The sequence below is a fragment of the Ursus maritimus genome, unplaced genomic scaffold (genome assembly GCF_017311325.1).
Source record: "Ursus maritimus isolate PB19 unplaced genomic scaffold, ASM1731132v1 scaffold_7, whole genome shotgun sequence".
Lineage (NCBI taxonomy): Eukaryota > Metazoa > Chordata > Mammalia > Carnivora > Ursidae > Ursus > Ursus maritimus.
In genome coordinates, this window is record NW_024426885.1 from 19,838,681 (window position 1) to 19,851,199 (window position 12,519).

At 35.1% G+C, this 12,519-nt stretch overlaps 1 protein-coding gene across 10 annotated transcripts in view; it reads right to left on the bottom strand.

Moving 5' to 3' along the window:
• The window catches only part of ADD3 (adducin 3), a 127,376-nt gene that overhangs the window by 89,417 nt on the left and 25,440 nt on the right, over positions 1-12,519 (bottom strand). The window contains exon 1 of one of the 10 annotated variants that reach the window (XM_040624565.1): positions 2,966-3,109. The exons of the other annotated variants lie outside the window; for them this stretch is intronic. The gene's annotated coding sequence lies outside the window, so the exon portion shown is untranslated. Of the gene's footprint in view, positions 1-2,965; positions 3,110-12,519 lie in introns of those variants that run through there. 10 annotated transcript variants of the gene reach the window in all.

Sequence of the window (12,519 nt, forward strand, 5' to 3'; positions counted from 1 at the left end):
CTGCGGAACTGACAAACTGTTTTTGACAGGAGCTCTACCATTTTACATTCTCACCAGCAATTTCCAATTTTTCCACATCTTCAACAACTGTTATTTACCTTTTTTTGATAACAGCCATCTTAATGGGCTTGCAGTGGTATCTCATGGCTTCAATTTGCATTTTCCTAATGGTTAGGGATGCTGAGCATCTTTTCATATGTTTATTGGCTGTGTGTGTACATTCTTTGGAGTCTATTTGAGTCCCATTTCTACCCATTTTTTAATTGGGTTGAGTTGTAGTTCTTCATATATTCTGGATATTGATTATTTATCAGATATATAATTAGCAAATATTTTCTCCCATCCTACAAATATTTCACTCTTGATAGTATTTTGTAATGTACAAAAGTTAATTTTTATAAAGTCCAATGTAACTATTTTTTTCTTCTGTTGTCTGTGCTTTTGGTGTCTATCCAAGAAATCACCACCAAATCCAATGTCATGAAGATCTCCCCCTATGTCTTCTTTGAAGAGTGTTGGGTTTTAGCTCCTAGTTTAGGTCTCTGGTTCATTTTCAGTTATTTTTTATACATTTGTAGTCTCCATTTATCTGTGGGGGATAGTGGATGCCCGAAACTGCAGATAGTACTGAACCCTATATGTACATGTTTTTTCCTATACATACATACCTATGATAAAGTTTAATTTATAAATTAGGCACAGTAACAATTTACTAATAAAATACAATATACTGTAATAAAAGTTACATGAATGTGGTCTCTCTCTTTCAAAAATATCTTATTGTACTAGTCTTCTATTTTATTTACTCTTCTTGTGATGATGTGAGATGATAAAATGCCTATGTGATGTAAAGAAATTAGGTGAATGACACAGGCAATGAGGCATAGTGTTAGGCTACTGCTGACCTCCTGACCATATGCCAGGAGGATCATTTGCTTCTGGACTATGGTTGACCGTAACTAAAACCCCGGAAAGCAAAAGTGAGTAAGGGGTGGGTGTCGGGACTACCATATGGTATAAGGGTTTACTCCATTCTTCTGCTTGAGGAGATCCAGTTTTCTGAGTACCATTTGTTGAAAAAGATTGTCCTTTCCTTATAAAATGGTATTGGTACCCTTGTCAAAAGTCAACCATACACGTGAGGGTTAATTTCTGGGACACTATTAATTTTGATAGTGCCAAAGTGCTTTCCAAAGTGTATGTACCAACCTACACTCCTGCTAATATATGAGAGGACTCATATTCCATATCATCCAGAGATATTTTTGAAAGCAATAAAATATGACATGAGACAACATATTTCATATCATTTTAATAAGTTTGTAAATATCATACTTAGGTAACTATTTTTGTAAAATGTTTGTTTCAAATGGGGTGGTGGTTCTCATTAGCTGAATATAATTTTAAAACATACTTATTTTTACCTTACCACCCCAAGATACTCCCAAGATGGTCTTTGGAGATCACACAAAACTAACTTTTTCAGTGAGAAATCACTGGAATTTAAATTGTTTTTTCATTTCTTGTTCTAAAAGGCTATCTCACTAACTTTTTGCTCTGCAATGGAGTCTTTTTCCTAGGTTGTCTTTTCTGATTTTCCCAAAGATCAACAATAAGTAGCATAATAAGAGTTTCTCTCCATTGGCCCCAAAATACAAATTTAAGAGTCAAAGAAGAATAAATATTATAAGATAGGGTTTGTACAAATTTTCATTTGTAAAATGGTTCTTAACCATGGATCCCACATAAAAACTATCTAGGCCTCTACGCACAGATATTCTGATTTAGAATGGAATGGGACCCATATACATAGACTTGTAAAATGCTAGAATCTGATGCTAATGTATCTCCCTGCTTAAGAACCACCAGAATTCATCTGACATGACAACTGTATGCAGTAATTCTGTTACGGTGTGCATTTATAGATGACCAACTTGAGGCTAAGTTAGCCAAGTGACCTGCACAAGGTCATGTAATAGAATCCAAGTCCTAAAACTGTAATACACAAAGCTGTCTAAGCCCAATATTACTTACAAGGTTGAAAAAAGTGTGTTAATTTGGTAAATGTCCTTTTTAGATTATAAGTTATTTATGTGATTTTTAAACAGATAAATGATCTATCAATAAATAGGAAGACTCTTAATACTGCCCGAAAGGTAAATACTAAAGAATAATGAACAACCCAGTCTGCTACTGTGAACTAGCTATCCTTATTATTCTGGCACATCATGACCCTTAAGATATATATCACCAAGTAACCACTGGATTTGAATCCCATACTGCTTTCCAATTAACCAATACATTAAAAACTGCACTTTAGATAGGAGTTCATGTTCTTCAAAGCTTTTGATCCCTCGTCTCTAAGTAGACACAATTTATACAGGCTCTTGATATAATAGCTCAAAAATGCTAAGTAGCAACAAAGGACCCTAAAACAATCTATACTTTCACCATTAGGAACAAAGTCCTGGTGGAAACATCAGCATCAGCGATGTATTTCAAACTCCAGCTGGAAAAAATTCTCAAGGAAAGCAATCTGCTATCTCCTTGTGCTCTCCCTCAGGCCAGAGAGTGCTTTACAGTAAGCTTCCATTGGTAAGACTGCAGGCAAAATCCAATCCTTGGCAAATGCACACAGCAAACTACTTTAAGGCATGACTATGCCACACACACGCCCCCCCCACACACAATGAGTACTGTAAGTACAGCATTTTTAGAAACAGCATTTGATAAGTAAGATTATCTACTTCCAAAGTATAAATCACAATCATTTTCCATTTTTAATTAAAGAGGTCATTTTTCTTTTTTAATTTCATGGAAAAAAAACTCAAGACTTCAGTGCTCACTGTTCTGATGTATTATTACTTCTGTAGTTTACAATTTTATTGTGAAGGAGTGTATTTGTTCCCCTCTCCATGACATTACTAACTACCCCTGAAATAAAAATTTCATTAGTATTACTTACCAACTAGGGATGTTCTGTGAATATTTTTAATGTTTCGAAGTTCATGTTACAGAGGGCAGCATCTTTGTTAGACGATAACACAAAACTACATGAAATACTTGTCTGATTCAGTGTGGAAATTTCTGGGTTCCTTGCTGGTTCATTCTCTCAAATACCATGCAATAATACATGCAAAATATATAAATATAAAAAATATAAAAATACATGCAAAATACATCAATCAAGTATGAAGTTCTATAAAAACAAATAGAAAATACACGACTCTTACTGTGAAGGAGCCAATGGTTTAATAGGCCAGAAGATACAATAATACAAAATCATAAATTCTCCCATAAGGTTTCCCATAGGATATACACAAACTATAAAATTAATTTATATAACCAGAAGTTTCCTTTTTCTACTGTTTAACAAATTTCATCATACCAGACTCATAAGAATATCTTCCCTAATTCTCTCATTCTTCCCAAACCAAAAATAATCAGTCCTTCCTCTGAGCTACCACAGCCCCTGATCTGTACCTTACCACTCTGTACTTTATACTGCAGTTATTTAAGTACATAGCAGATCTTCCCCAAGTGACGCAACATTCCTTGAGACGATTTCTGATTTATCTTTGTATCCTCTCTGTTTAGTACCAGCAAGAATTAAAATATTTACTGAATGAAAAATTTAGAACGCCTATATAATAATCTGAAAATAGCATCATAGTTTCAAGGGATTAATGTGGCTCTTAAAATTTCCCAATCTACTCTTGAGAAAACTTATTTAGTGAAAACCTATGGTTCCAAAGATGATATTTTCTACCCCCTCAAAGAAAGGTTTTTTTTTTTTTTTTTTTTTTTTTTTTTTTTTTTACCATGTCGTTCTTCCTGAGCTAGTCATCCTTGGTTGCAACATAAAAATAAAAAAGTAGACTGGGTAATTTTAACCATAAAAGTGGAGTAACAGCAAATGGGTGAAATACCTAGAAACATTCAAATGCAACTTACAGAGTAAAGTCCTAAGAAAAAGACTAGCTATACTTAAAAACTAAGTAGGGTTACTGGAAAAAACTGAAGGGGGGAATCAGTTCCTTTACATGATAATGCTACAACTTTCTCTAAAAACTAACTCACATATAGTTAAAAATAAATATTAATTTTCTCAAAAATACATGTGCACATTTGAAAAGTTCCTATTACATGATTTTAAAATATCAAATTAAGTTTGATGATACATTCATTCTATTTTCAATGCTTAAAATTATTTCAGGAAAAAAAAAAAAAACAACTCATCTGGATTTAAAGGCTAAGACTACCTCAAGTAAAGTTACAAGTACTACAAGAGAAAAAAGGAAGAAGAGCAGAAGAGAAATCCACCTGTAAAGAGCAAGCAATTCAACTGAAAAGTGGACTGAGCCAACAACCACACAGACTAAGGTCTCCAGCACACAATTCAAACGCAAACAAAATTACTATGTCTTCCCCTAGGCTATTCCACAGACTGGAAATAAGCTTTTTAAATCAACATTCTTGACCACTGAACCAAGATTAATCATTACTGGCCCAGTGCATGCAATTTGCCAAAAAGCTAAAATACATGACAATTCATGAAAAATAAAAGGTGACCTATTCAAATTCTGAAGTAAAATATGTATTCTTTTTTCTCAAAATTTTAATAACTAGTTTAGATTAACATCAATTTAAAATATCTAGCATAAGTATAATTTCAGACAAAGAACAAAATCAAATTATTTCATCATTAGTGGAACCTTTCTTATGAAATAATTGGATGACGGAAATTGTTGAAGTAGTACTTACTTGTAATTATCATGAGAATTAGATTTGGCTCCTGAGTCTAAGAAGTGAAAAAAATTGATGGCAAAAAGCACCAAGGCAAACTCAGTTATAAGATTATTATTATCATATTAGTGTGCTAATTCTAAACTAAAATCCACACTCCATGTTATTCCAGAATATTTCCTGATTTAAGAAACAGTATTTTAATTGAAATGAATTGTATTTTCTCTTTTTAAAACATGAGGTTTTTTTGTAAAAAGATTTATAGGATATTTCTCAGCTACCTAACACATACTTCGATAAACACTTCCAAGTCACTTGGGCAAGACACTTTCACAAACACACTGCCATGAACAAAAACACTTCTGCACTAGTCAAACCTCCTGAATGCCTGTGCTCTTTGTCACCTTCTGGCTGCCTTACCACCACTGCCCTCACTGCTTCCCTCCCAACAATATAGAATGTTAGTTTAAAATAACTTATTTAATACAGTTGTGTTTTGAATCATCGTATTTTTCTTAATGTTAATGTGCTTGTCCACAGAATAGGAAGCTATTTTCTAATTATGGCAAGCTCTGACATGACAATAAAGCCTTTAAAAAGACAACACTATTTATAAACTACTATGGAATTCCTTACCTACAATTACCTACTCACAAAGTACATTTCCAAAGAATGAGGCCTCCTTTTGCAACACATGAAGTCAAAAATCTTCAAGGAGACTTTTTTAGATAAGAAATTTAACAGAAGGTCCTTGAATCCCAAGAGATTCCATGGATAAACTTCAGAAAAATTTGGGGGGTCCCAAATTAAAAACGAAACATTATCTGTGTATTTTGGGGGAGTCCATAGCTTTCATCATATTCTCAAAGTGTCCTGTGACTCCAAAAGTTTAGGAAGCAATCTAACTAGATTGGGGGTTTTAAGTTTAGTTTCATTGGTACATGCCTCTCAGCTGTGAGGTATCTATCACGAGTAACTAATTTTGTGATTACCCAAGTTTGTGAAATATTTGCTTTTTTTGGAAATATATAATGGAACACTCCCGAAGTTACGTTTATATTAACATAACTGTCATTCACTTGCATTTCTTGTATGACAGAGAGAGAAAGAGCCCGTAATTCAGAGCACAGCCACGGAAATGTGTTGTGCATGTGAATTCCCTATGTTACTTGTAATCCAGCAGAAAAAAAAAGGTTGAGAATCGCTGATCTGAACCACCCCCTCATTTTATAGATGAACAAATTTAGGCTCAGAGATTAATTCGGTCACAGAGGAGTCCTAGAACTTCCATCAGTGTAATCTTAAACAGTGCTGGGATTAGAACAAATGCCTACACTGGTATTCTCTTAGTCTGGAGAGTGGCTATAAAAAAAAAAATTTATTCCTTGGTATTCAACAAAGTTCCATCCTTGGAATACTTCTCTCACTATGTACATTCACCTTGGACAACCTCATTTGCCTCCCACAACTTCAACTATCATTTCTCCTAATTCACAAATCTGTATTTCCAGTCCTGTCAAACTTCTTGCTTGTAGTTCCAGATATGTATGTCCAGCTGCTCACTTTATATCTCCTACTGCTATGCAAGTTTCTCAACCTTTACATGTTAAAAAACCAAACTCATATTACCCACACATTCTTCAAGGGGGAGGGAGAGGGAAGAGATCTTCAATCTCAGTTTTCTTTCTCGATGCCAAAAACCTAGGAGTTTTTTTAAGCAGACTTTTACCTCCCACATCCAGATAGTAACCAATTCCTTCTGATTTTGCTATTTCTCATCTCCATCCAAAAGTAGAAGTCTCTTCCTCTCCATCCCTAGGACTACTGGTTTATTTTAGGCACCTGTTCTCTCTCAGGGTACCATAACGATCCTTTTTGCCTTCAACCCTTCACCCCTCCATCGACTTTCAATACTGCTGCCAAAATGAGATTTTTTTAAACAAATCTGACCACATCATTCCACTTCCTATACATCCTTCAGTGGCACCCCATTACTGAAGAATAAAGTCCAAATTCTTTAACATGGTATTTTAAATGTCTCCATGATATAATCTTTGCTATAAAACTATCTGCTTTATACTACAATGAAATAATGAGTACTTAAATTTGTGGTTAACTACTAATTATGGATAACCATTTAAAAAATTACTGTGCAAGTATACGTATATTAATTGGTATATATATATTAATTGGTTAAACTGTATATGTGCTGTGTAATCCTGCCAGTGCAATTTGTTCAGTCATGTTTCAGGTAAACTGGCCCATTAATCACCTCTCAGTCTTGGCAAAAGTTTTACATCATGTAGGAAAAGCTAGTAAGAAAAGAGGGCTTCTGGGACAGTCCATAACAGAAGATGGCAGGTTTTGATGGCGACAGTGGTAGCATGAGGGAGGAAATGGACAGAAGGAAAAAGAAGATTAAAAAATTTTCCTAGTCTAAAACAAAACAAAACAAAACAAACCAGTGGTACTCAAAATTAGTCTCACACCAACAGTAGCAGCAGCAGCACCTTGGAAACTTCTTAGAAATGCAAATTATTGGGCCTTTCTCCAGACCTACCGCTTTAGAAAGTGTAGGGTTCAGCCCAGCCATCAATGGTTTAACAAGCCCTCCAGGTACTTCCTGGGGCACGCTAAAGTCAGAGAACCAGTAGCCTAAATGGATGGTGCTAGGATTGGCGGCAAGAGCACCAGTCTCACTGCAGGGAGCTGAGACAGCACAAGTGCAGTTCCTGTTTAGTCAGCTGGTCTCACTGAGCTTTAAAGCTTCTGATCCCATTCCTGTTGCAGAACAGTTCCTTTCTTGTGGAGAATTATCACTCTAATCTTTAGACTTCCTCACCAAGTAGTATCTTTTAGAATAAATATTGTTCAGATGAGTCTACTCCCTATTACCTGTAACTCCTTTAAAACCTGGGATGCTGATAGGGTGGGGCTGGGGATGAGATGGAATGGGAGTATCAACAAAGAAGAGTTATTAGCATCAAGGGAGCACTGAGTGGACGGACTCATTGAAGAAAGGAAACCCTATCGGTGAGATAATTACCTTTTGTTCCACAAGAGAGTAAGTGTAAGGATCTCATACCAACATCACACACAAGAAAAAAAAATGTTTATTTTATATTTTGGTATAAAAGAATCCCTCCTTTAAATCCATTTGGGGTTTGATGGTCTAGTCATAAATACTACTTACCATTAAACATGCCATTTTTAGTTATTCAGCAAATGGCAAGCCAAAGCTAACAGACACGCGGTCTTCCAAATACAACTGAAAATAAAATATTATCTCATGGTTTGGTTTGGCAGTTAATGGTAAGAGAACTTTTTCTGGTAGGAGACTACATTTATACATTACATGTCCCAAAACCTGAAACATGGCTGGCTAAACTTTTTTAGTTTAACTGAATTTATGCACTGGCTCACAGTTAGAAGAGTGAATATATTTAGTATTTTCTATTACTCACAATATGACACAACTTTCTAATTTTCCAACCTAGCGATGATTCAAGAACCACATTTAGCTGTAACATTAAGAGAGAAAAAAAGCATGCGCACAGATCATGTTTAAGGAATTCATGGAAAGCAAAGAAATGCTTAAGATCCTTGACGTATATTCAAGTTAGAGAATATAAATAGTAGGCTTTGGTACAGATAAGTAATTTGTTTATCCTTAGAGTGCCACTGTCTTAGTTGATATTGATAGTCTTAAAACCTTATTTCACAGAGTTTATTACATGGCAGTTATCTTGAGTTATTGAAATCTTTGGTTTTCCTTTCAGTTCAAATGAAAACAGCCTATTGCTACTAAAACATCTCTTTACCAAATAGCTGAACTTAAAACAATTACATTTTATTTTACTCTTGAAAAAAATATATAAATTAGAAAATAGCTTGTTAGAGAAATTATCTGGCCTATCAAAAGTCAATGTAAATTTTTAATAAGGAAAGTTACATTCACAAAAAGCATCAAAATGCACCCCAAAAAGATAATATCAATATCAATTTAAAGACATATCCTATGGAAATGAACATTTCTATGTAAAACTGCCTTATAACACTGGCTTTAAAATGAAACTTATAAACACAAGCATTATATCCCCCAACCCAAGATATCTGTAATTGTCAAATAAAATGTAATTGTGATATTTTTGTTATTGTTGTTAAAAAAAAAAAAGAGTAATCACAAAAATTCTGAAATCTGCTAACACATTACTTAAAGGCTTTGTTTCCCCCCAAGTATATTCTAAGAAACAAGAGTTCCACAGGATATTAATTACATGTTATTAGAGTGACTGATTTCCCTGGTCTATGGGACATTTAATTTGAAATACACTGAGGTTTTTTGGTTTTTTTTTTTAAATGTAAACTCAGTACCTGGAAATATTTCTCAGTCTTTGCTATGCTAATGTGCATTATGAATCTTTAAGAGAAAGAGTAAAGAAAGTAGTTTTCCAAACATATTTGAAACTATTTCTCCTGGGTAATCTCTTAGAACTACAGAACACAGTGTGAGAAATGTTACTCTGGGGCATGAGGCTTCTAATATGAAAATGAAATGTGTAACACTTATATGGGTTAATTTTAAGGTTAAAAAAAGATCCATATTAGCTCTTCAGATCTAATCTCCTATGATGCTTGAATTCCTTGTCATTTGTGCCAAGTGGTCTTTGATTCAGCCTATCTACCTGCTCACCTTAAACAGAGTATTGGTTTTGAGCTCATACTCTACAGAAACTTGCCTAAAGATATTAGGCTTAATTCATCTGCACTTCAGGATCTTTCTTGTTCACAGAGATTAAGAGGGAAGCAAGTTATGAACCCAAGAACTTTTCAAAATAGAAATGAAAAATAAGCATAATACAATGAAGTTACTGTCACTGCTCTTTATTATTTACAAAATGTATGAAGTATTTGCACTACATGTTACAATGTTTGTACTATATACATTCTAACGTAGCACATGCAAATTTTAAATAGAAAAATTAACTTATTTTTAACTATACTTTAAGAACACTGCTGCTGCTATGAATTCCCCAGAAACAGGCTCATCTGATTAGTACAACTGATCTGCCAGCTGGATGGATCCCAAGTAAATTTCAAACTGGCATTTGGCAAAATATCCCTGTACCCAGCATTTTACATAGAACATAAATTAAAGATGCATTCTAGAATTGCCCTGAGAACGGAGCAATTGTATGGTAACATGAATATATTCAACTTACTCTCTTTATGCTAAATTTGCTAGCTGAGCAGTTTAAATAATACTTCAAATTCTGTGCCTGAATTCTGCTTACATTTATTCTGTATTAGTTTGCTGGCATCCAACACTGGATTAGGAAAGACTGCCATCTGGTAGTTATAGCAACCTTTTACTAACTTGGTCGGAAGTTGAAGACCGTGAGCCTCAAAGAAATGCAAACCAGGTTTATTACTATGAATATACCAAAATCTTTTTTAAAAAATAGTCATTCAATAGGGCTTTTCATTTTAGAGAAACACCGTGTGTGCTTGCACGGTCACGCATTATATAATCAACCTACAAAGGTCTAGTTTTAAAAGGGGTTAAAGGGATGATTAAATAAGCAATTAGGTCCACACTCCCTTCACCCACAAGGCTGCCACTGTCCCTTTGATAAAGCCTAGGGATGAGTGCCAAATTAGCCTTATTTAAATTGGCCATTTAACTCTAACTTCCCTTAATCACATGGGGGTACATATTTTTTCCTCTGAAAGAAGTTTCAGGTGAGCAATACTTCAGATGAAGTAAATAACAGTATAAAAACAGTAACAACATGTATAGAGCATATGAGCACACAGTAAAGGTTTTCAAATTCATCATGATCTTATTATATCATGAAGAAAAGCCAGAGAGGTAGAACGACAATGATTATCTTCTATTCTGTAATTTCACTAAGGTTACCCAGTTATGGTAATGGTAGAGCAGGGAAGATTTAACTACCTAGTTAAAATTTTATTTTCTTCCTACTATATCACAGTTTCTTTCCGGAAACAGTATTTTACAACTTACATAGCTTTTAGTATTATAAATATGTGTGTGTGTGTGTGTGTGTGCGCGCGCGCGTGTGTATAAAAAGGCTTTGAATCTGAACTTCTCCCAAACCTCCCTACAGCCCACCTTGTCTAGTTTTACTCCTTGAACCTCTTTGTTCTTCCTTTGCTCTCCTTATCCTCCCAAAGTCACTAACACTTGCTCGAGCCTGAATGAAAGCAGCAGCGTGTAAATGTAGAATCCAGCCATCCAGAGCACTCACAAATTCTGATTATATCTACTCCAACTTACAGACTAGCATGCCAACACATGGACTATTTCCCCATGCTCTCATTCTAAATGCAACAATGTCAAGGACATAGCCATTAAGAGATGACCTAGGATTATTTAAGACTTATCCAGCTCAATACGCTTATTCTATCCCATTATTTTACTTCAACCCTCTTTGTCTATAAAAAGCCCTTTCCTTATATGGTCGGTCTTTGAAGTCTCAGATTTGATATTCCTGGCATTTAGAGAAGTAGACTCTTCTGTATCTCTTCTTGAAGCCCTCTGAAACATTCTTTGCTGATTTTCAAGATGGGAGAGATGTTCTTTCACATGAGGCTTTTACATTACTGATCCTGCTCAACAGGCTGTCACTAAGCCGAAGTCTCTTCATTCATGTTTGCATGTAGGTACTAGCAGGGGAAAAGGGAGGCCTGCAGAATGGGGGGCACTCAACTTGCTCATCAAGAAAAAAGGATCAGCTAACACCATTGGCAAGAGACTCCTTTATGTACAGTATTCTGCTTCATGCTAAAGGACACACAAAGTAATGGAAAACACAATGAGAGCGTAATATAGCAGAAAGAACAATGGCTCTAGAATCAGACAGACGTGGGTTGGAATCTTGATTCTGCTACCTGCTAGCTGATCTAGGGCAAAGTCAAAGTGTATCTGAATCTCTTTCTTCATTTTATAGTATCAATCTCGAAAAACTGATGTGAGGTTTCAAGATTTTATGTAAAGTACCCAGTATCTAGTATATGGCAGGTACCCAATAAACCATAGCAATTAAAAAATTGTTTTTAAATCACCTACCTTCAAGAAGCAGCTAGTCAGGAGTTAGTAATCACGGGAGGTAGTAGGCAGAGTAACTTAAAAAAAATGTATCTCATAGACTGGGAGTTAGAGAAGGAGAGGTAGTGGCTGCTTGGAGGCAATAGTTCTCAAACGACTACTGTAATACAAAGTGGCTCAGCCAAGTCAGCTGAAATACCTATAGCTAAGGCTTTCTGAGGGAGCATTTCCCTGAACTTCTAATAAGCTCCTAACAGTAAGAATATAACATAAATTCTCTTATCTTTTTTTTTAAGATTTTATTTATTTATTTGACATAGAGAGACCGCCAGCAAGAGAGGGAACACAAGCAGGGGGAGTGGGAGAGGAAGAAGCAGGCTCCTACCGGAGGAGCCCGATGTGAGGCTCGATCCCAGAACGCTGGGATCACGCCCTGAGCCGAAGGCAGATGCTTAACGACTGCGCCACCCAGGCGCCCCAAATTCTTACCTTTTTAACAGTATTTTCCAGTAGAAACATAATGTAAGCCACAGCTGTTTTTAAATCTTCTAGTAGCCACATTAAAAAAAACAGGTGAAATTAATTTTAATATACTTCATTTAACCTAATATGTCAAAATATCATTTCAACATAAATATTAAAAGCTGACTTATTTTACATTCTTTTTCCTTGTAGTAAATTTTAGAAATAAAGTATATATT